At 41.0% G+C, this 23,962-nt stretch overlaps 1 protein-coding gene across 8 annotated transcripts in view; it reads right to left on the bottom strand.

Moving 5' to 3' along the window:
• The window catches only part of kiaa1217 (KIAA1217 ortholog), a 583,797-nt gene that overhangs the window by 487,464 nt on the left and 72,371 nt on the right, over window positions 1–23,962 (bottom strand). The window contains exon 1 of one of the 8 annotated variants that reach the window (XM_078234157.1): window positions 14,994–15,104. The exons of the other annotated variants lie outside the window; for them this stretch is intronic. The gene's annotated coding sequence lies outside the window, so the exon portion shown is untranslated. Of the gene's footprint in view, window positions 1–14,993; window positions 15,105–23,962 lie in introns of those variants that run through there. 8 annotated transcript variants of the gene reach the window in all.

Consider the following 23,962-nt stretch of genomic DNA (forward strand, 5'->3'; position numbering starts at 1 on the left):
AATATGATAATTAATTAAAATACGATAAAGATGTGTTGCAGCTGCAGAGTGTGGGAGCTGATGGACATCAGTGCAATTCAAGACAAATACATCTGCAGTAAGTATCTGAAACTGGAGGAACTTCAGCTCAGAGTCATTGAGCTGAAGAATGAGCTGCAGACACGGAGGGGACGATCTTACCAAAAAAATTCTAAGTGCCGAACGAGCGTGAATACGGGAGAAAATTGCACCTATTTTTTTGGCAAGCTCTCAGGCGGAATCTTATGGCACTTAGTACACAAAATGAGGCAAAGTGTGAATCATGCCAGTAGCAGGAGTGGATGGAGTCTATTCATGCCAGAAAGCCAGCTCCTCAAAGCTAGAGGGCACCACTGCACATGCATTGATTTCTCAGTGTTCTGCATAAGTGCAGACAGTACACAGATCTCTCACCCCCCCATCCCTCTAGATATCGCCCTCCTACCCGATCACCAGCCTCCACCGCCCCCCGATCATGCACAAGGCTGAACACGCAAGCAATCCAGTGCAAGTAAAATTGCGAGTTTTTTGCCTCCTGTGTTGCAACAGGGAGGAAGAAAATTTACTTTGGCTGCAGCAGATACGGGGACCCAGAAGGCAGAAGTGGAGGAGCCTAAGCCTCTAACAGGTTTGAGGTCCTTGAACCTCATTTGGACAAAAGCAGGGGCTACAGGGTGGATAAGCAAACTGACCATGATGCCATAGTAAAGAAAGCCATGAACAGGAATGTAGTGATAGGAGAAGACAGTGTAGACAAATGGGGTAACAGTTCTCTACATCAGAGAGAGAGTGTTGTCAGCCTGGTGCCAGGGTTCAGACATCTTCTCTGGGCTGGAGAGGAACTTGCAGTGGGAGGACAAGGCAAGACAGCAATTTAATAATAAGGGCAATGATAATCAGAGTATGGTGGGAAGGATCAGGGCATACAATGCCAGCAGATAAAGCTAGAGGTTACAAATATAGTAAAAAAAAAACAGAACCAAGGACTTCATATCTAAATGACTGTAGCATTCATGTCAGTTCAATCAAAAAAGATGTATGATCTGATAACTATGAGAGAGACTTGGCTGCAGGATGACAAAGGTTTGGATCTGAGTATTCAAAAGTATGAGAAATTTAAGATGAACAAGTGGGGAAAAGGAGTTGGGGTAGCTCTATTAATTCAGGAGGACTTTAGTAGAATGGAGAGACTTGACCTTTGTTCTAAAAATGAAGATATAGAATCAATTTGGGCGAGATAAGAAATAGCAAAAACAAGAAGTCACATGTGAGAGTATTTTATAGGCCCCTTAACAGTAACTGCACTGGAAAGCAAGTATGTATGATTAAATAAGTTTGGGGAGGGGGAACCGTGTGAGAAAGATACGGCAGCAGTCATGGGTGATTTTGATCTACATTTAACTGGACAAATCAGATTGTCAAAGAAAGTCTGGAGGATGAGTTCATTTGAGTGTTTTTGGGGCAATTTCTTAGAGCAGCATGTCCTACAGTCAAGCAGAGAGCAGGCTAATCTAGACCTGGTAATGTACAATGAGTAAGAAGTTTAACAACACCAGGTTAAAGTCCAACAGGTTTATTTGGTAGCAAAAGCCACACAAGCTTTCGGAGCTCTAAGCCCCTTCTTCAGGTGAGTGGGAATTCTGTTCACAAACAGAGCTTATAAAGACACAGACTCAATTTACATGAATTTACATCAATTTACATGACTACCAATGTACAATGAAGCAGGATTAACTCATGACCTCATTGGAAAGGTGCCCTTTGAAAGCAATGATCAGAACATGATTGAAGTGGGGTGTGGGGATGGCCTTGGCGAGATGTTCTTCTTCATCAATGACGTGTTGAAGGCTCCGGAGAAGATGTCGTAGCTTCTCCGCTCCGGGGAAGTACTGGACGACGAAGGGTACTCTGTCTTCTTCTTGCCTTCAAACAACCGCACAACCTCAAACAGACCATTGTCCGCAGCAAACTACCCAGCCTTGAGAACAGTGACCACGACACCACACAACCCTGCCACAGCAACCTCTGCAAGACGTGCCGGATCATCGACACGGATGCCATCATCTCACGTGAGAACACCATCCACCAGGTACATGGTACATACTCTTGCAACTCGGCCAACGTTGTCTACCTGATACGCTGCAGGAAAGGATGTCCCGAGGCATGGTACATTGGGGAGACCATGCAGACGCTACGACAACAGATGAATGAACACCGCTCGACAATCACCAGGCAAGAGTGTTCTCTTCCTGTTGGGGAACACTTCAGCGGTCACGGGCATTCGGCCTCTGATCTTCGGGTAAGCGTTCTCCAAGGCGGCCTTCACGACATACGACAACGCAGAGTCACTGAGCAGAGACTGATAACCAAGTTCCGCACACATGAGGACGGCCTCAACCGGGATCATGGGTTCATGTCACACTATCTGTAACCCCCACAACTTGCCTGGGCATGCAAAATCTCACTAACTGTCCTGGCTGGAGACAATACACATCTCTTTAACCTGTGCTTAACCCTCTCTCCACTCACATTGTCTGTACCTTTAAGACTTGATTACCTGTAAAGACTTGCATTCCAACCATTATTTTGTAAATTGAGTTTGTGTCTCTGTATGCCCTGTTTGTGAACAGAACTCCCACTTACCTGATGAAGGAGCAGCGCTCCGACAGCTAGTGGCTTTTGCTACCAAATAAACCTATTGGACTTTAACCTGGTGTTGTGAGACTTCCTGCTCGCTAACCAATCTTCTATCAATGCTGATATGTTACCCCCGCAGCATTAATTCTGATTTGGGGTAGGGACCTTTGATGTGGCGTCTTATCAAGGCCTTTTTGAAATCCAAGTATATCACATCAACATTGGACAGCTGAGAATGGAAAGATAAAAGGGCGATGTCATGGAGATGGAGCACAGAGTGATACAAAGACCTATTCCATGACTGTTATCTCCTATGCCCTGTTCATTAGCTGCCCCCTATATCAACTCAAAATAATCCATATGACACAAAGTTCCACTCAGTCGTCCTTGCAAATCTCTACCTGGCTCCCGTTTCTCAGCAAGAGTGATTTTAAAATATATACATTGGACGGGATTTTCTGGCTGCATTTTCCCCAAAACGGAAAACCCCGCCCGAGGTCAACAGACATTTGCATGATTTCTCCCCCCCCCCGCCTCCGCTACAATTCCCATTGTGGGTGGGACAGGAAAATTCTCTCCATTCTCTTTTTCTGAATCCCTTTATAGTCTTGTGGAACATTGCTGAGGTTGGAAAGATAGGAGAAACAGTTTAAACTTTGCACTCATTATAACTCTGGGACTATTGTACGCCTTCCACAATTTTAGTCATCTGCCATAACTTTTCTTCAAGCTCTTGCTTGAGATCCAATCTCCCCCATGAATCCCTATTGGATAGCTTGTTACACAAAATAAGTTGGTTCTGTCGACCATGTTGTATAACTCAGATGATGGTGTCACCTACAACAATACATTACTTTTGTTGAATGGTCAGCTAAGATTACCTCCACTGCAACTGGAGCCTCCTTACATGGGATGGTTCAAAAATGTGAATGAATTCAGTATCAATACGTTAGGCTATTCATCTACATCCACCTTCCTACCAGAAAGCTAACTGGCATGACCTGGGGAAGCCTCTTGAGTTTATACTAATAATTTTATATCCTGCACAATACAAACCTATAGCACTATATTATTAGCAACATGGCTTTAAAAAAAAATTGTGGTTTTTTTTTAGGAAGTCATTATTAGTGAGCAAGGGAGATCGGATTTGACATTGTCTATTTGAACTTTTAAAAAGCTTTACATAAAAAAAGATGCCTCACACTAGGTTTATTGACAAGTTAGATTTAGAAATTGGCTTAAATCCCACAGCTCAAATTTTGTAAAATCAACAGAAGTTCAGCCTGTAAGCATGTAACTAACTAGTGGTTTCCTCCAGGGATCGATCCTGGGACTGCTATGGTTCACTGCGTAATCCTTGCTGATCTGGACAGCGGAGTTGGGTAAATGATAAATAAGTGTACAAATGACAAAAATCCATACAAGAGTTAAGGGAGTCGGCTCTTGATCGGGTCAGAGATTGCATTAGATAAAAGTGTCTTTATAGATGAGACCTGGCCTATGTGATTGACTGTGGACTGGTCTTGATCCCCTGAGGGAGTCAGAGAGAGAGCGAGAGAGAGAGATCATGTTTAGTCATGACAAGTGTGCGATAGGCTCAATCAACCAGTCGTTTCCTGCCTGTCAGGTTTGTGTAATATGTATATACTAGATGCAGAATATGATGAAAATTGTGACAGCTTCTCACCCTTCAAGTGGAATAAAATAAGATTTATTCATCATTAGTAACAACGTTTAGACCTGGTTTCAAATAAAAATCTGTCGCCATAGTAGTAGACACATCAAGCATCCCAAGATTATTGAAATAAATTCATGGGGCAAAGGGGAGGGAGTAACTTAAACCAATCATTATCACTGGAGAAAAAGTACTAGGAAAAGTTATGGAACTTAATTCTGAGGTTCGTAAAAGAAGTGGTAGCAGGGATAGTGGGTGCATTGGTTGTAAACTTCCAAAATTCCCCTAGATTCACAAAAGATCCGACTGGATGGAAAACACCAATACTCAATCAAAGATGGAGACAGAAAGAAGGGAACTACAGGCCAGTTAGCCTTACTTCTGTCTTAGGGAAAATGCTGGAATCCATTGTTCAGGAAATAATAATGGGACAATAGGAAATCACAATACAATCAGGCAGAGTCAACATAGTTTTGTGAAAGGGAAATTATGTTTGACAAGTTTACTGAAGTTCTTCTAGGAAATAACAGGCAGGGTGGATAAAGGGGAACCTGTAGATGTAGGAGGACAGAATCTACCAAAGGATCTAGATAGGTTAAGTGAGTGGGCAAAAATTGGGCAGATGGCATATCATGCGAGATTGGCGGGACGAGTAGAAATGGAGACAGAATGGATAATGCAAATGGTACAGACGGGTCTTGAAATTCTTGTCCTTGCATGACAAGAAATTAGCAAGTTAGTAAGTAATTAGGAAGGCAAATTGATTGGCCTTGATTGCAGGAATGTGGAGTATAAAAAGTAGGAAATCTTCCAACAGCTGTTGAGGACATTGATAAGACTGCACCAAGAGTACTACTTGCAATTTTGGTCTCCTTACTTGAGTTCAGAGAACGTTGTCTTAGTTGATTGCCGGGACAAAAAGTTTGTCTTACGAGGAAAGGTTAAGTAGGTTGTGCCTATACTCATTGGAGCTAAGCAAAATGAGAGTGATCTTGTTTAATCATATGACACCGAGGGGGCTTGACAGAGTAGATGCTGAATGCTTCCCCTTATGGGGTAAGCCTGAACTGGGGATGTGGCACAATTTAAAAATAAGTGGTCTCCCATTTAGGATGGAAATGAGGAGGGATTTCATCTTGCAGGAGCTTGGTGATCTTTGGAATTCTCTACTCCAGAGGGCAGTGAAGATTGGGTCATTAAATAAAGCCAAAGCTAAGTTAGACAGATTTTTGATCCACATGGGAGTCAAAGATTATTGAGGGCAAACAGAAAATTGGAGTTAAGGTCACAGTCAGATCATCCACAATGTTATTGAATGGCAGAGCAGGCTTCAGGGGTCATATTGCCTACTGCTGTTCTTCTTTGTTATGTTCTCATCTTCAAGTCAATTCAAAAAACATTACCATATTAAGGGGGGAGGGTAACACCTTCAAAAAAAACCTCTGGTAAATCCCCTTTGATCAAGAATTTAAAAATTCACTTTAAGTGCAAAGTACAACATAGTTTAACAAACACAATACAGAGGGATCTGGGCATGTAGGTCCACAGTTTCCTAAAAGTGGCAACACAGGTGACCAACGTGATTAAGAAGGCATATGGCATGCTTGCCTTCATCAGTTGGGGCTCTGGGTTTAAGGGAGATGTGCGTGGGAAGTTTTTCACACAGAGTGGTGGGTGCCTGGAATGCGCTGCCCCAGGAGGTGGTGGAAGCAGGTACATTAGCAACATTTAAGAGGGATCTGGATGGGTACACGAACAGGGAGAGAATAGAGGGATATTGACAGACTAAGGGCAGAAGGTTTTTTTTAAGTTTAAGTTTAGTTAGGGCATCATGGTCAGCACAGGCTTGGAGGGCCGAACAGCCTGTTCCTGTGTTGTACTTTTCTTCATACAACTCTAATCGTGTGCACCTTCAGCCTAATAAAGTGACACAAGTTGGCCTGAATTCTCTGGCCATTCGCACCCCGCACACCACTGCCAGTGAGGACAGAGAATTTGGTGCTCTCCAGCCAAATCTCCAGTCACTACAGCAGAACCAGATTAACCCACTGGCATGGACGACCAGAGAACCCCACCCAAGGTTTTTGCTTACGTTTTTACCTGCCCAACAGGAAAAGTTTGGCAGGCACTCTCATTAAATGCTATTTAATGCTATCTGGTTTTTAGAAAAAAGTTAAATAGTTATAAGAGAGTTCACAAATACAGTACACACAAATAGACTACATACACACATGCATTCACCTCAATAAAGACACTTTTGCTTTGATGTAGGTCCTGAGTAAGACAATGGTGTTTCGCTTCCAGGCACAAACCCATGTTTCACAAATGCTCACATCTTGGCTTTGGATTTGCTGCAGGAGAATAAAATGATGTGGAGATGCCGGTGTTGGACTGGGGTGGGCACAGCAAGAAGTCTCACAACACTAGGTTGAAGTCCAACAGGTTTATTTGGTAGCACGAGCTTTCGGAGCGCTGCTCCTTCATCAGGTGAGTGGAGGATTTGGTTCACAAACAGGGCATATATAGACACAAACCAAAAGAGAAAACACTAGAAAATCTCAGCAGGTCTGGCAGCATCTGTAAGGAGAGAAAAGAGCTGACGTTTCGAGTCCAGATGACCCTTTGTCAAAGCTAAAAGGTATGTAAAGTGAGAGATATTTATACTGCAGGGGGGGAGGGGAATGAAAGATGAGTCATAGCCACAGAAACCCAGGGAAAAGACTGCTAATAGCTGGAGGGTGGGGGGGTGGAATGGGACAGAGGTAGAATGTAGAAAAGGGGAAACGAGGGGAGAAAAGGTTAGGGAAGGGGGATGAAGTAGGGGGAAAGAGTGGGGAGAGGAAGAAAAATGAAGAAAGACAATAAAGAAATAAAAAAGTAGAGAACAGTAAAAAATGAAATAAAATAGAATGAAAACAAAGGGGGTCAAGGTGAGGTAGAGCAAATCGTCTGAAGGTGTTGAATTCGATATTGAGACCGGAAGGCTGTAAAGTGCCTAGCCGGAAGATGAGATGTTGTTTCTCCAGTTTGTGTTGAGATTCCATAATCCACAGTAATTTGCTTTTATCAATTACAAGATAATGGTTGGAATGCAAGTCTTAACAGGTAATCAAGTCTTTACAGGTACAGACAATGCAAGTGGAGAGAGGGTTAAGCACAGGTTAAAGAGGAATAAAATGGGAGGGTTTTTGATTCAAGTCTTAAAAGGATTAAGGACATTACATCATTACTTCCACCTCTATGTTATTAATGCAGAATTTGAGGCAATCATTCAAACCAAGGTTGCGGAGAATGAGTTTTCATGGAGGCAAAATGTACTTTTCCTCAGAAGTTGATTAACTTGTGAGTCAGCGTTCCAAAAGGTGACGAGTGAGAACTGACTTTGTGTGGTCCTTCTGTCTGGGTACAAGATCATGGCAAAAAGGCAGGCAACATTTTGGAATAAAACAAACTTACTTGAGCCTCTTGGAACTTGTTTAGCTCTCCATAAAGAATTGAAGAGAAACTTCTGACACGGGTTTTTGAATTGGATACAGGAGTGGTCTCTGCTTGTTTTGCCTCCATTAACACTTGCTGCCCTCCCCCCACCTGACATGAACGCAGATCAGCAGAGACCATCAAATCCCCTCCCCTCTGCCCCACAACACACACAGATCAAAAGCTCCCTCCCCCACCAACACACACATACCTGCACATCTCTGTAACAGTGCTATCAACTGGTATCAATCTATTCATTGTTGGAGATAATGAAAAAATAACATTGCTTCCAGTGGATTTAGAGGTTTCCAGTTAAGCAAGGAAAGGTAATAAATTCTCCTTGGCCTAACTGGACTATTTCCAAACATTGACAATAGTATTTGCACTGTGAAATAGTTGCTGCTCATAATTCGGAAACAACCATGTCTGCACAAGTTTTTACATGCTCAGATGTTTTAAGCTGAAAGAGTTGAAAAATCATCCCACAATGTAAAGCATTGTGATTGCTATCGCAGCAGCTACTCCAATATGAATGCAATATATGAAATATAAAATACTTCAAGTATATGTAAAGCACTACCATGAAAGTAGGGGCATGAGGTAGCACTTTGTATACTCTTTAGTCACATGAGCTTTCTTTAGTTTCTTTTTAAATCACAACCCTTAAATTTTCTTTGTTGCTTCAAAGGAAGAGTAAAAAAATGCTACTTTTCAACAGAGACCTGGCTAAAATTGTTTTCTTTCGAAGTTTCCATTCCATTACACAGGATAATCGTTTAAACAGAGATGGACCAGAATGACCTGATCAACTCAACGTAGTACCATGGAATGGGCAAGTCTGGAATAGTTCGAAATTGGAACCACACTAAACTAAATGCATTCTATCAATTTAGTTGCTTTAACCTTAAATATCTATCTCATTTGAAACTTCCAAAAGAAGTGCGGGAAAAAAGTCCGAAAGACGTGTTGATTAGCTGCATTGGCCATGCCAAAATTCTCCCTCAGTGTACCCGAACAGGCACTGGAGTGTGGAGGCTAGGGGATTTTCACAGTAACTTCATTGCAGTGTTAATGTAAGCCTACTCGTGACTAATAAATAAACTTAAATAAACAATATTTTTTCTCTGGGACTAAAATCGTCAGAAAGGAAAGGTCTTTAAATCCATATGGAGATCAGTCAGAACTTTTCACGAATCCAAGATTATTTATATTTTGTTCATGGGTCATAGCAATATTTTAGAGCTAATTTGTAGTTATGGGGAAGATTTAAGTTGTACTGTTTTAAAAAAAAGGATAAGTGCAGCTAAAGTAGTTTGAAGATGAAGGGATTAATAGCTAAAAGAGGTCCACCCCCCTCTCCACCCCCATAGTGGATTGGGAATCCCGCTGGAGGCCAGCATGAAATCAATTTATGTTCCGCTAATGGGATGCAGATGAAGTACCAACCAGAATTCCCCCCTCCCCGCCCCCCCCTCCTCCCGACACCATCAAGAAAATACACCAGACCAGAACACGTTTGGACCAACGAGGAATGCAAAAGTCAGGACTTATTGGATGAAGGCCGGGGGCTGTCTCTGGAGTTCAGGAAGGAGACTGTGAGTGAGCCTGGAACATCACAGCAGTGGGTGGGGGGGGGGGGGGGGGGGGGGGGGGGGGAAGAGTATATCTGTCAGGTGGATCTTCCAGGTTCAGAATCTTTGAGAGTGTGCATCTTCCAGCCACGGATTGTCCCAGGACATCCATCTTCTTTCTTCAAATGGGACATCAGTGATGTTGGGTGTCTTTTAAATATGGTGCCCATGTATGACGGCAGGACGCATGCCATCAAGCCCGCCCCGCCACAGATGGTGATACAAAACCCTCACATGCATAATTAAATACGCAGGGGCCTGAAGATATGGTGTGGTTCCCAGCCGGCCTTTCACACTGGAAAGTACTCCCCAAGCCTGCCATTGGACTTGGTTCCAAATTGGAGAATTCCCCGAGGCGTCTACACTATTTACAAAGAAATGCAACCCAGAAATTTGCTTTATTGGGGAAGTTAAAACTACAATTACATTAAAAGCATTCTGTGGGCTTGGAAGGTTGCTTCATCATGGAGATGGGTAGAGTTTAAGGAAGTTCTAGGGTTTCAGTATATCTGTGTGTTTGCTGTGTGTTTGTGTTCTGCAAGAGGGGAAGAGGCCGTACCAAAAAAAGGAGCTGCTGTTAGTAGGCTCCAAGCAGAAAAGGTATTGCTGTTAGCTGGATCTGTGTAGTGGGACTCAGGAGAAGACCCAAGAGCCACTTGATAACTTTGTATAGTTAGGGCTCAGGAGAAGTCCTGGGAAGCTGAGAAAATGACAGAAGGTCACCGACTCCATGCCAGAAATAGTTGGGGCTCAGAAGCCCTGGGAGCCATTTGTAGCTTTGTGTGGCAAGGGAGATTGGAGCTTGGTGAAATCTGGGGTAGTGCTAGCCCGGTGAAGCTAGCCTGCTATTAAAGAATTGAAATTGCAACAGTGAGTAGAGGCTGGATTGCAAACTTGAAAATCCAGGAGAATGGAATTTCATGACACAAGATTGAAACCCTGGAAGGGGCATAGTCATTTAGGCAGTCCAAACTGGGAGTGGCTTTGAGGCTTGATTTTCAAAAGCAGAAAGTTTGGCGTCCCTCATGAGGTAGACAGTTTCAACAAGATTGGTTGACTCACAGGTAGTCACTGACGTGTGAGTGGGTTGTTAAGAAATCTGTGGGATTTGCTATTTATTGAGCAGTGTGTGGCCACAGTTTGTCCGTTAATTGACATGTACTTCATATTAACCCTGAATGTTAAGAGTATATGAGACATTTTTTGTTTAATTTTTTGACCCTGTTGGTTCAAATCTATGGAGTCTTGTGGCTTTATCATCTGAGCACGTGTTCTGAATTTCAAACTTTGTCTACTTTAAACAAAATGTTATCAGTCCCTAACTGGATCTGACCAAAAATTGGGAGTCTGGTCTAGAATAATAGAATCCTTACAGTGTATAAGGACGCCATTCAGCCCATTGAGTCTGAACTGACTCTCCAAAAGAGCTTCTTACTGAGGTTCAGTGCTAACCACTGCTCCAGCGTGCTGCCCTAGATCCGGTCAAGGATCATAATTTTTACAGTTCACATGGTACTCACACATATACCCCAGTGGGGTGCATCAAGAGCTCATCTACCAAAACACCAGTGCTATAATAGACCAACTTTGAAATGCATCATAAATTTAACTGTTTTAATGAACACAGAATGATAGCTTAATAAAAGCAAAGCCAATGACGAAGGTGAAACCAGGCAAATTATCTTGCATAATGCAAGCAGTAAGAAAAAACATAACAAAGGCCATTCACTTCAACAAGTCCTGTTAGATCATCATTCCACCTGCTTGTCTTATCTTACATCGTAAACATTTTTCTCACCAAAACACTAAACCAGTTTCCTCAAACTACTGCCATCTACTTCAATGGCATTCCTAATAACGTATTCAACAAGTTTATTAGCCCGAGTAAAAAGATCCATCCAATTCCCCTTTCACACCAACTTTCTAATGTTTAATATGTGTGATTTCCATTTTCACACTCCATCATGGCCTTTGCTGTCAACGCTACTGCCCACTCAAAATTTACTAGCTTCCTATCTTCTCTTTTTAGTGCATAGCACTCCATCCAGTCCCTCAAACATAGTCCCCCTATCATATATTGAGAACACCCTCTGGTCATATATTGAGAACACCAACCACATTAAGACATGCACATTTAACATCAAGACATATACTTGCCAGAACCATTCGTTAAAAACACAACCACAAGCTGTTGGTTCCGTTCATTAATTTTAAAGGATGTAAAATTGTAGGTAGCAAGTGACCAAATTTCTGATGGGTCCTCCTGATCAGTGATATCATTATGCTTTGATGAAGATGATCTGGATACACAATTCAAAGTGTCGAGGGTATTAAGACGAGTGAAAAAGGCGGCAATAATTTTATTCACCTAAAGCCAAAATTTAGAAACACATTGCAATCTGCAAAAATCTCCCATGGCAATAATAAAACTCTAACTGACATATGAACAGAAAGTGCTGAAAAAACTCAGCAGGTCTAAAGTAAAAAAAGTTTATTTATTAGTCACAAGTAAGGTTTACATTAACACTGCAATGAAGTTACTGTGAAATTCCCCTAGTCACCACATTCCGGCGCCTGTTCGGGTCAATGCACCTAACCAGCACATCTTTCAGACTGTGGGAGGAAACCAGAGCACCTGGAGGAAACCCACGCAGACACGGGGAGAACCTACAAACTCCACACAGACAGTGACCCAAGCCGGGAATCGAACCCGGGTCCCTGGCGCTGTGAGGCAGCAGTGCTAACCACTGGGCTACCATGCGCGATCTGGCAGCATCTGTGGAGAGAGAAACAAAGTTGAGCTCCTAAGTTCCAAAGAGTCACTTTTGACTCAAAATGTTGGCACTGTTTCTCGCTCCACAGATGCTCAGACCTGCTGTCTCCAGTACTTTTGTTTTTATTTCTGATTTCCAGCATCCACAGTGTTTTGTTTTTAAACTCTAATTGACTTCAGGCTTGTACTTCTTTTATATTTTATGGCAATTAGACTTAGTGCCCTGAAGCAGCCAGATTAGGAGAAACATAGATCTGTCTAAAGTAATATATAGAACTGGGTGGACCACTTTTCATTTAACATCAAGCAAAGTCACAGAAAGATATACTAGTGCATAACAAAATTAAGAGAAGTGCTTGGCAGGATCAAAAAAAAAGCAGCAAATGTATGGCAACTAATCGCATAGTTTACAAATTACCTTGGTTCTCACACATGTTTGAGGCTTACAATAAAGACTAAAAACATATCCCTTAGTAAAAAAATCCTGACCATAGTCAAAGCCATCACAGTAAACCTACAACATCAGAAGAAAATCATTCTTGCTTAACCTTTATTGTTTGAGATCAAAGCTGCAGCTCGGGAATACAAACATGGTTTATTAGAGTTTGGAGTTACCATTACTCGGTAGGCTTCGTGCTTCTAATTCCATGTTCTTATCTTTAAGCCCAAACCTCTACATTTTAGCTGTAAAAGGTCAAGTCTCCAGCTGCGCTGAATGTTTGCTCTTAAGCTAATCATCCTTTCCTCCCTTCTAGTAAGGAATAGCATGCTGGCAAACCTCCCTTAGCTCCAGAAAATAACATGGCAAGATTATGTTATCTCAGTAAAAATAGATAGGACTGTAGGAACAGAACTGAAGACAAGTTGACTAATTAAGCGATGAGACATGACGGCTGCATACTCACAAGTATATGTTCATTTTCTCAACACTTTCAGAAATTGCAGAATTTGCTGTTGACTCTCAAATTATTCATCATTTTCAAAGCTCTAGCATGGTTGGAGTGATCAGTAGCATGGCTTTCAGCACTGGTGATCTTGCTACCTGGGCAGCCGACATCTGCTTCTGTGATCTAGAACACTTGTAAATCATGCTTGGCATGTATATTCCCAATTATGTTACTATATAGCTGTTGAACTATCTAATTTCCATTCAAACTACCCAATGCTGTACTTCTTCAAAAGAATGAAGTATCAGGCCATCAGTGTCACTGATATGTCTAGTTGTTCTTCTGGTGACATAATACAGCTGGACGACATGCTATCTTTATTTCAAATTAGTTCACGGGATGTGGCCAACAATAGCAAGGCCAACATCTCCAACTTCAATTGGCCTTCAGCAGCCAAGGAATTTCCTCCTTGAACCTCTTCTTCCTTCGGGACACATCTTAAAACCTATCTTGTTTGCCCAATCCTCCCTAATATCGCCTCACGTACCTAGGTGTCAAATTACATTTGATAACATCCTGTAACATACTTTGGGATGTTCTACTATGGAAAAAGGCACTATATAAATACAGGTCTTTGTTGTTTTTGTTAAGAATCAATGGTTTGGGACTGGAGTCACACCAACACAAAACGAGGACTGACAGCAGGTTTCCGTCTCTAACGAACATTAGTGAACTAGCTGGGTTTAGCCAGCCCTGGGGTCAGTTTTATTACCAAATTTTTAATTTAAAAACCGATACACCGAATTCAAATTTTCCAAATGCTTTGGTGGGATTTGAACTCACATCCTCGGAAATATTTGTCCTTATAAACTGGGAAGTTGTAAAACACATCTAAGCAATAAAGATTTTAGACATTTCAAACACTCAATATGCCTTTAAATTACATGCAAGGATATCCTTAATCTCTTTGAACTGTTGTTCTTGGATCAACTTCTGCTGACTACAATTACTTATTAACAAGTTTGAAAACAGAGCAGAGCGGAAAACAGTGTTAGGAATCCAGTAAAAATAACAAATTATGGATTACCATATTTCCTAAGCTATTAAATACAAAATTAAGTTTAAGAGTATTAGATTGATAAGAAAGCTGGCTTAGAACGCATTTATTGGAGTGCTACCTAAAATGAAAAGGGTGATTCAGTGATAAGTCTTTTGAACTAATCTTACGGCGAAAGGAATAATTAAACAATTTCTATTTTGTCCATCTAAAACTATATTTTTGAGAGAGAACAAAACAGAAATCTGTGTACAAAAAGATCTTGACTAAATGGAGCTTGACACGGTGTTTGTATAGATTCTTAAGTTACAAAATATGCAATTGCTAAAATATGTTGCAGCATGCCAGTATACCTCAGTGTTCCAAATTACATCGTGCTGTTGTGGTGGCTCTATTCAATCTATTCAGTAAAAAGATTGCCAATCTTACAGTGCAAGTTGCTATATAATTTACTGGCATCCTAAGCTATTATAAATAAATTACTTTACCAATAATTCTGACCAACCCATTGCTCTCACACAATCAATACTGTCAAACAACTATGTGAAAAGGAAGACTTTCTAAATGATTTACAATGCAAAAAGCATAATTATAAGGAGGACTTATTACAGATACACCACATTAATGAATTATAATGCACCCTTACACCAGTTACGCATTGACTCGCTGCAAACTTCGATGACTAAATGAATAAATTGTATTAATACAGTTTGACCATGGCTATCCTGTGGTCATTCAATTTCCACAAAAATGACTTTATCTACTAGATACTTCCAAATCTTGTGACTTGGATAATTCTGCACACAATCTCTTTTTTACTCCAGTTTAACAATTCTACCTTTTGGAGCACCGCCTTTCTTCTGTGCAGTAACATGCGTTACTTGCACTTGCTGTGTTTTACTCAGGGTCCCTTCACTTCCTGTCCTCTGCAGCTTTTCACCCAAGCTGACTGTCTTTGATCGGTGGCTGGAATCTTCTTTCCTTGCTGCAGATAGTTTAGAAGCTGTGGTGACTGACGAAGGTCTGCCCAGTCGTGATGGCTTGGACATTTTTTTTTCTGCCCTGTTCCTTTTTTCCCCCCTGCAATCTGCTCCGTACACAAATTTTACATCCAAAATCTCCTGCAGGCATCTGCTAGATGCAAACCATCAGTGTGGCGTGCATGGCTCAACTGAGCTGAAATGCAGTGCAACATCACTGATAGAAACAAAAAAGGCACTGTGTGATTTCACAGACAGTTTATCAGACCTGTGGAATGTGGATGTGTTGGGATGAAGCCGATGACTAGTCTGCTGTTGGTGGGTTTCACCACGTACCGGGAACAGATGCTCTGTCAGATAATATTAAACCCTCCAGCAAGTAGAGACTAGACACTGGGCAGCACCAAAGCATACCAGGAATTTCACCTTCACCGGCCTCCTCAGGTATGACAGGAAAAGTAAACCAGATGTAAAGTCAGAGAGCAATAGATCATCATTTATTGTGACAGTCCAGTTCTCACAATCAACCGCAAAGTTGTTCAAGTATATTTGGTTTTGCACTCCAGTTAGGATCTACTCTATAATTATCAAATATTTGCATCTGTCAGCATTAACTTGTTGATGGCTAGTTATATAATTGCTACTGAATGGGGCCGTACTAGTCATTCCAGATCTACCAAAAAGGTTTATACAAAAACAGTAGGCATTGAATTTTTAAGACAAAACAAAATTAAAATTATTTGATTGATCATGCAATTATTTCCTTAATGATCCATTCCCACTACACCACAAAAATCCTCTTGGAAAACCAAGTAGAAACAAGAAAGAAAGGATCAGGTAATCATGTTTAATCTGCTCAATGAAGGTAAAAACAAAAGCTGATTTCTAAACTTGTGGTACAAGGAGCGCCAAATCATCAAAAGTAATGATTTATTGACAAAAGCCTGAAATTATGTACAACTACATAATATAGACTAAGGAGCATCATCTATTACTATGACAAAAGCTAACAGCGGCAAACACATGGAAGATGAAGGATTGTCCAAAACAGTCACAGTGACAAGGTCGGTTTCTTAGTAACGTATTTGAGTAAACTGCATTGCAAACTGTTGAAAAGCAAGATTATCACAATGCCTTTCCGGGTATCTTCAAAGTATATCTGGTTTCTAGCAGTCAATTTCTGCTTTTTAAAGTGACAGAATCCTACATGCAAAATTAAGATTTTGTTGTACAAAATAGATGTTGAAAAACCTTTCAGTAGGAGAATGTTTTTTTAAAAAGTCAATAATCCCAATTTGCTCTTTTAAAAAAAAAGAAAAATCATTTAATTTTTCTAAAATATAATTTTTAATACCGAATTGGCTGCAGACCAATGAACAGTAGTAGCTTTGGTAATCCACAACACACTTGAAATCTTTTTTTGGGGTGGGTTAATGGGGGGAGGGGAAGGGACAGAAAAAAGAAAACTAAGTCACGCAGCATGCTTTTGAATATCTTTCAAATCTTAGAACTAAGGTTTACGATTAAATTTCATCTATCGGCATTGAAAATGCATCAATCTTAGTTACTAGGAGGAAATACTGCTTAGGGGCACTGCGTGTAAGGCATATTCAATATCTGATAAAGAAAAGTTTTCAACTAATGTTTACTTTTCAAAAATCATAACTGGAACAGGAGAAGAGAAAAAAAAACAAGCCACATATACACTCACTACATCAAAGAATACATGCTTGTGAAATCTGACATTATCAAACTCATTCAAGTGAATTACTCCCTTAGTATGCAGTGCCAGAAACTTGTTATCATGCATTTAACAGTCAGAACAGTATTTTTTAAATTGTTCTGAATGTCAAGTAAATGGTTTATAAATACTAATCCTTAAAACTGGCCCCTTTAAACCTTCCCATGGTTATTTTCAAATATCGTTCCAGAGAAAGGTCACAGGAGCAATTGTGCCAAATGGAAAGTGATTGACTATTTATTTTTAAGAGCTACTGTTGCATAAAGATACAGAAACTAATTTATTTTGCGGTGGTAGGTTAGTGTTGGATCATGGATTGAGTGCGGGGGAATGTTCTTAAAAAGTCAGTATTTTAAGTGAATTCCTTCTGACCAATATTTAACATTACATTTAATGGCTATTGCAAAAATATTCTACAAACACTGTCATGTGTATATAGACTTAGGCCTATAAGACAAAAGGTCCAGGCATGACTGAAGTTTTGACAGCTGAAAATGGATTTCTCGTGAGTTTTATGCATTAGCTGCCTTTATTGTAACTTTGATGCGTTGTCAGGACTTTAACACTAAAGCAACCAATACACTGCAGGGGGCATATGAGGAATGCCTGACTACACATCAGTTATTTCTTCAGGGTTCAGGTGAGAACAAACTTTAAAGATGTAAATGCAGGTTAAGTCCTGTTCTTTTTGTTAAAGCAGGCTGAAGATTAGTACCTGCAAATTACAACAGTCCCCTTTAAAAATAAAAACTTTTGACACTTTAGTGATCCAAAAATTATCCCAAGTATGCTCTTTTAGATAAAGCAAAAAGAATGATCTCATAGTTCTTCAACTGCAAGTCAACAATGTTCATTGGACAATGACCAACAGGGTAAACTACTATTTTTTTTTCCCAATTAAAACAACATCTTCAATAATTATCGCTCCTCATCCCATCACTGTGCCTTATGGTCAGTAAGCTAATGGCATTTGCTACCAAATAAACCTGTTGGACTTTAACCTGGTGTTGTTAAAACTCTTACTTATGGTCAGTAGCAGGGACCTTGGCAGTGCAGACTTGATATGATTTGATTTATTATTGTCATATGTGAAAAATATTGTTTCTTGCGAGCTATACGGGCAAACCACTATGATTTTTCCCAATTAAAACAAATGTCTTCAATAAATATCACTCTTCCTCCCTCAATAGCACCATGAATAGCACCTTTGTCTTATGTCCATGACGAACTTGTTCATATCTCCTTTGCTCCGACCTTTCCCTGGTCTTGTATTCTGCCCCCCCACCTTCTCCCCCCCTCTGCTTTCCAACTATGTTGTGAACATTTCTACCTTCCTTCAGTTCTGTTGAAGGATCATTTAGATCCAAAATGTTAACTCTGTTTCTCTCCAAAGATGCTGCCAGACCTGAGTTTATTAAGCAAATCCTGTTTTTATTCTTACAAATCTCCATTAAGTTTTACCAACATGATGGCTTATTTTACCAAAATTGAGAATGTAAAAATGTGTTAATTCTGAAAGCAAATGGCAAACAAGTGTTAACTAAAAAGGGAATATTCACTGCTAACTAAAATTCGTCAATATCAGAATGAATAGCATTTCCCACTGGTGCTCAGATCAATTTCATATGCAAAATCAACCTATATTTTTGTTCGTCAAAACAAGGTGAACTTACTCGGAAAAAGCGCTCGGCATCCAGTAGCATTTGATGGTGTAGCATTTGCTGATAAATCACAATGCTAACTTACTTCAATGTGAACGATAGCACCAACAATCAAACACAGAAAAAATAAACAATTTAAAGCATTAACAGTAATTCGCCAATAAGTCAAACTTCTAATGCATGTGAAATGTTTTAATGCAGTTGATTTGGTTCGAAAAAAAATCAAATAAACCTTTTAGACATGGCCCTATTGGGTGAACTACAGAAACTAATTACAGGCATCTGCACAAATGGCATTCTCTTATGGAATGTACGGCATGAAGACTGAGGCTAGAATGAAATGGAAAAGTAATGAGATGTTCCACTCAAAATCTTCCTGTAGGCTACTAAAAGGGAAAAAAAATCCCCATGGGTTATGTTCCTTACAATAAGCCTTGTAGGTAGATTAATGGAAGGAAAAGCTTGCTTCGCCCTCGTCAACCTAGCAGAAGTAATTGTACATACCAAGAATATATAACAAATTTTGGATCATTACGCTTCAGTAGAACCTGACAAGTCACAAATCTACCCTGGGTAAAGATTTCTAACCAAAAGGAAAGAAGCTTTCAACCAGAGAAAGCAAAACTGAAACTGTTTAAAGTCAAATGGATGAATTTAAAGCTTTTTGAAATACTATCACACACAATTATTAAAAAAATATCAAATGCAATAACAAGCACCAAACCTAATTTATTCACCCAGGCTAAGAATGCTTTAGTCTAATTCATTAAGATCCATAAATCATGAATCAACATTTGTATTGCTGCTTCCTAAATCTCTACTAATCTGCCGCTGTATCTACGGAGACAACTTGAAATAAAAATGTTAACAAAAACTCACAATGCTGCCTTACAAAGCTTCTTTGCCCGTGCAATGTATTTATTTTTTATCATGTATGGCATCAGAGTTGTTGTGCCCCAAATGCCACCACATCTTTCAGAAGATCAGCCAGTGCTGTTGAAGCATTTAATCTTTATTTCTTCAAATTGAGATTCCATGTTACCTGACACCGTCTAAGGTCAAGAGAGATCACAAAGGACACGAGGTACCCTTTCTGTTACTTGCAGAGACTGTACAAATACTACACCAATTGAAAACAGCTACTAGCAAGTAGGGGCTGTTTTTCTTCCTGCAACAAGTGTGGAGCAGCCGTCTTTTGGCAGCTCCTGACACGATTTGTACAAGAAAGGCTCCTTAGATAAAACAGAAACAGCATTCGCCATCTATTGAATCCACCACCCTTCTGTGGAGAGGAACAGACTGGTAAAGAGAATAAAATCACCAGGAAGAGAAACAAAAATGCAGTTTAAATCAGATAATCATACCTCTTCATTTTACTCCATATGCAGTTCTGAACAACCACAAGATCAATAAAACAATGAAACCATCCCCTCAGTTTGTCTTTCTCCTTTGCATTTTTCAACGTTTAATTAACTGTCAAGTTTTTGTGCTAAAGTAAAATCTATTCTTGATGGATTCAGCATTAACATCAAGCAGTCCCAGGTCAGCCACAAGAGGTGTGTCTTAAGATTCAGCTCCTGATGCAGCCTCTTTATTCCAGCCAGCAAATATCTCTGCAAGTCCCCTCTTCATCTTCCTGGGCTTGGTGGACAAAGGCCATTTCAACCTCAACTTCAGTCTTTTAAACCTCCTTTCCTTTGAAGACTAGAACGAGCAGCTCCAAGTTAGTCCAAATCAAATGATCAAGGAGCAGCCTTTATGCACGAATTAGGAGTCAGCCTTTACAGTTGTCTATGCAGTAGAAGGGTCTGATACACACAGGGTTAATACAGCACTGAGTACAGCATCACCTACACAGTGATGGAAAAAAGCACTGGGCTAGAGCTAGTGTCAGTATGGTATTAGAGATGTATTAAAAGCTGGGATGGAGACAGTGCCTTACCTGTGCTTTTACTGTATATTTTACAAGTAGTTCACAAAGTGCAGAAGAGGCCCTTCAGCCCCTCAAGTCTGCACCAACACATGAGAACCACCCGATCTCCTACCTAACCCCATTTAACAGCACTTGGCCCCAAGGTCTTGCCAAGTGCTCATCCAAGTGCTTTTTAAAGGATGATTTGGAGATGCCAATGTTGGACTGGGGTGGGCACGGCAAGAAGTTTCACAACACCAGGTTAAAGTCCAACAGGTTATTTGGTAGCACGAGCTTTAGGAGCACTGCTCCTTCATCAAGTTCACTCACCTGATGAAGGAACAGTGCTCCGAAAGCTCGTGCTACCAAATAACCTGTTGGACTTTAATCTGGTGTTGTGAGACTTCTTACTTTTATTAAAGATGTGAGGCAACCCACCTCTACCACCCTCCAGGCAATGCATTCCAAACCGTGACCACCCTCTGGATAAAAAGGTTTTTCCTCACATCCCCCCCAAACCTCCTGCCCCTCACCTTAAACTTGTGTCTCCTTGTGACTGACCCTTCAACTAAGGGGAACAGCTGCTCCTTATCCACTCTGTCCATGCCCCTAATAATCTTGTACACCTCGATCAGGTCAACTCTCAGTTTCCTCAGGTGCAATAAAAACAACCCAAGTCTAACCAATCTCTCTTCATAACTTAAACGTTCCATCCTAGGCAACTTCCTGGTGAATCTCCTCCGTACCCCCTCCAATGCAATCACATCCTTCTTATAATGTGGCAACCAGAACTGCACACCCTACTCCAGCGGTGGCCTCACCGAAGTTCTATACAATTCCAACATGTCCTCTCTGCTTTTGTAATCTATGCCTCGATTGACAAAGGCAAGTATCCCATATGTCTTTTTCACCAGTCCTCTAGGATGACTTTCCACTTTCAGAGATCAATGGACAAACACACCAAGTTGCTCAGAACTTTCTAGTGTATGCCATTCATTGAATACTTCATTGTCAAGTTACGCCTTCCAAAGTTTATGACCTCACACTTTACAGGGTTAAATTCCATCTGCCACTTCTCTGTCCATTCGACCGTCCTTTTTACATCTTCCTGTAGCCTAAGACACAATCTCACTGTTAATCATCTGGCCAATCTTTGTGTCCTCCGCAAATTTACTAATCCAACCCCCCAATATAGTTATTTATGTTGTTTATGTAAGTGACGGATAATATGGAATCCAGCACAGAACCCTGTGGGATGCCGTTGAACATTGGCTTCCAGTCACTAAAGCAGCCTTCTGTCATCACCCTCTGTCGCCTACAACTAAACAATTTTGAATCCACCTCCTCAAATTACCTTGTATCCCATGTGTCTTTGTCTTCTTTATAAGTCTCCTATGTGGGACCTTATCAAAGGCTTTGCTTAAATCCATATAGACTACATGAACTGCACTACTGTCATCTACGCACCTGGTCACCTCCTCAAAAGATTCAACCAAATTTGTCAGACATGACCTCTCTCTGACAAAGCCATGCTGTCTATCCCTAATCAAATCTTGCTCTCCAAGTGGAGATATATTCCCTCTTTCAGAATTGTATCCAATAGTTTCCCCGTCACTGACATGAGACTTACTGGTCTGTACTTCGCTGGATTAGCACTACAACCCTTCTTCAATAGCGGAACCACATTAGCTGTTCTCCAGTCCTCTGACACCTCCTTATTTAGTAAATCTCCCCCAATCCAAAACATTTTTTGCAACTTGTCTATTTCTTTGTCCATAACAAGTTTAAATTGTACCATGTTGTGGTCGCTATCACTAAAATGCTCCCCCACCACCATCTCAACCAGAATTTCATTCCCCAGTATTAAGTCCAGCACTGCGCTGTCCCTTGTTGGACCCTCTACATATTGGCCTAAAAAGCTCTCCTGTACACTTTAAGAAATCCACTCCATGTAGGCCCTTAACACTTGGGGGCGATCTTACCATTGTCCTGATGAACAGGGAAAGCCAGTAAGATTGCGAGAGAGCCAACAAGTCGGGTTTGCGCCCGATTTCTCACCTCTTGCGCCCTTACTGGCACCAGATATCTGGTGAGATCAGCCTCGCTGATCTCAATACTTAAAATCGCATTTAAATGCGACTGAAATATTATTAGTGAGCCCAGGACGCTATCTATCATCAATCTGTTACTAGTCCTGTGGTGAAAGGCGAGCGGTGTAGCAGCAGGCATGGATTCACTACGAGTAAGAATCACAAACACACACTGGGGACTCGTGTCATAGGGGTCCTTTTTCAATGAAGTGGGAATCAGAAGCCCCATGAGCAACTGAGTACTCCTTTGCAGGACCACACTGATCACCATATTAGTATGAGGAAGGGGCTAGAAAAGATGCCCAAATTGTCTGCTTCATCTTCCTGGCCAGCAAGTTGCACATTTGGCAGTGATCCCAACAACACAATCATAAATGGGATTCAAAACAGAAAGCAAAGGTCACTGGTCAACAATGGCACATGGATCCTGCCCATTCTCATTAACAATGACACAGCAATTGACGAGAAAAGATCCGCTCATTAATAAAGAGCCACCTGGGTACAATGTGCAGATCGCGGCCCTCAATGAGACGTATCGGCCTGAAGAAGGTCAGCTCAAGGAGATCAGTGCAGGTTACACATTCTTCTGAAGAGATCGTGGAAAGGAAAAACAGCATGAAGCTGATGTCAGCTGCGCTGTCATGAACCATCTCACCAGTAAGTTGACCTGCCTTTCCAAGGGTGGCAATGATCATCTGAGGGTGCTGAATACCTGTTGCACAGCAACAGGTAAGCAACTCTCATCAATGTACACACCCCTACCATGACCAACACTGAAGATAAATTCTGTGACCTCCACTCCTTGACTGCTTCTGTACCAAAAGGTCCGACAAGCTACTCATTGGACCTACGCCGTACTAAGTTGATCTTTCTCTACACCCTAGCTATGACTGTAACACCATATTCTGCACCCTCTCCTTTCCTTCTCTATGAATGGTATGCTTTGCTGTGTACTGTGTAAGAAACAATACTTTTCACTGTATACTAATACATGTGACAATAATAAATCAAATCATTTTTGCTGCTTTCCATGCATGAGTTGGTGCAAATCACCAGGTATGGGAAGGGGTCATGAAAAATCTAGGATTTGCAATATATAGAATCAGACATTACTGAAGAGGCCTTTTAGTCCATCGAGAGTGCACTGAAATGCGAGAAATACCTGACCTCCCACCTAACAGCAGTGATCTCCTCCTACTCTCACCAACTTTTACAGGTGCACCATAGAAAGCATTCTTTCTGGTTGTATCACAGCTTGGTATGGCTCCTGCACTGCCCAAGACCACAAACAACTACAAAAGGTTGTGAATGTAGCCCAATCCATCACGCAAACCAGCCTCCCATCCATTGACTTTGTCTACACTTCCCTATGCCTCAGCAAAGCAGCCAGCATAATTAAGGACCCCACGCACCCCAGACATTC

The sequence above is a fragment of the Mustelus asterias genome, chromosome 2, assembly GCF_964213995.1.
Source record: "Mustelus asterias chromosome 2, sMusAst1.hap1.1, whole genome shotgun sequence".
Taxonomy (NCBI): Eukaryota; Metazoa; Chordata; class Chondrichthyes; order Carcharhiniformes; family Triakidae; genus Mustelus; species Mustelus asterias.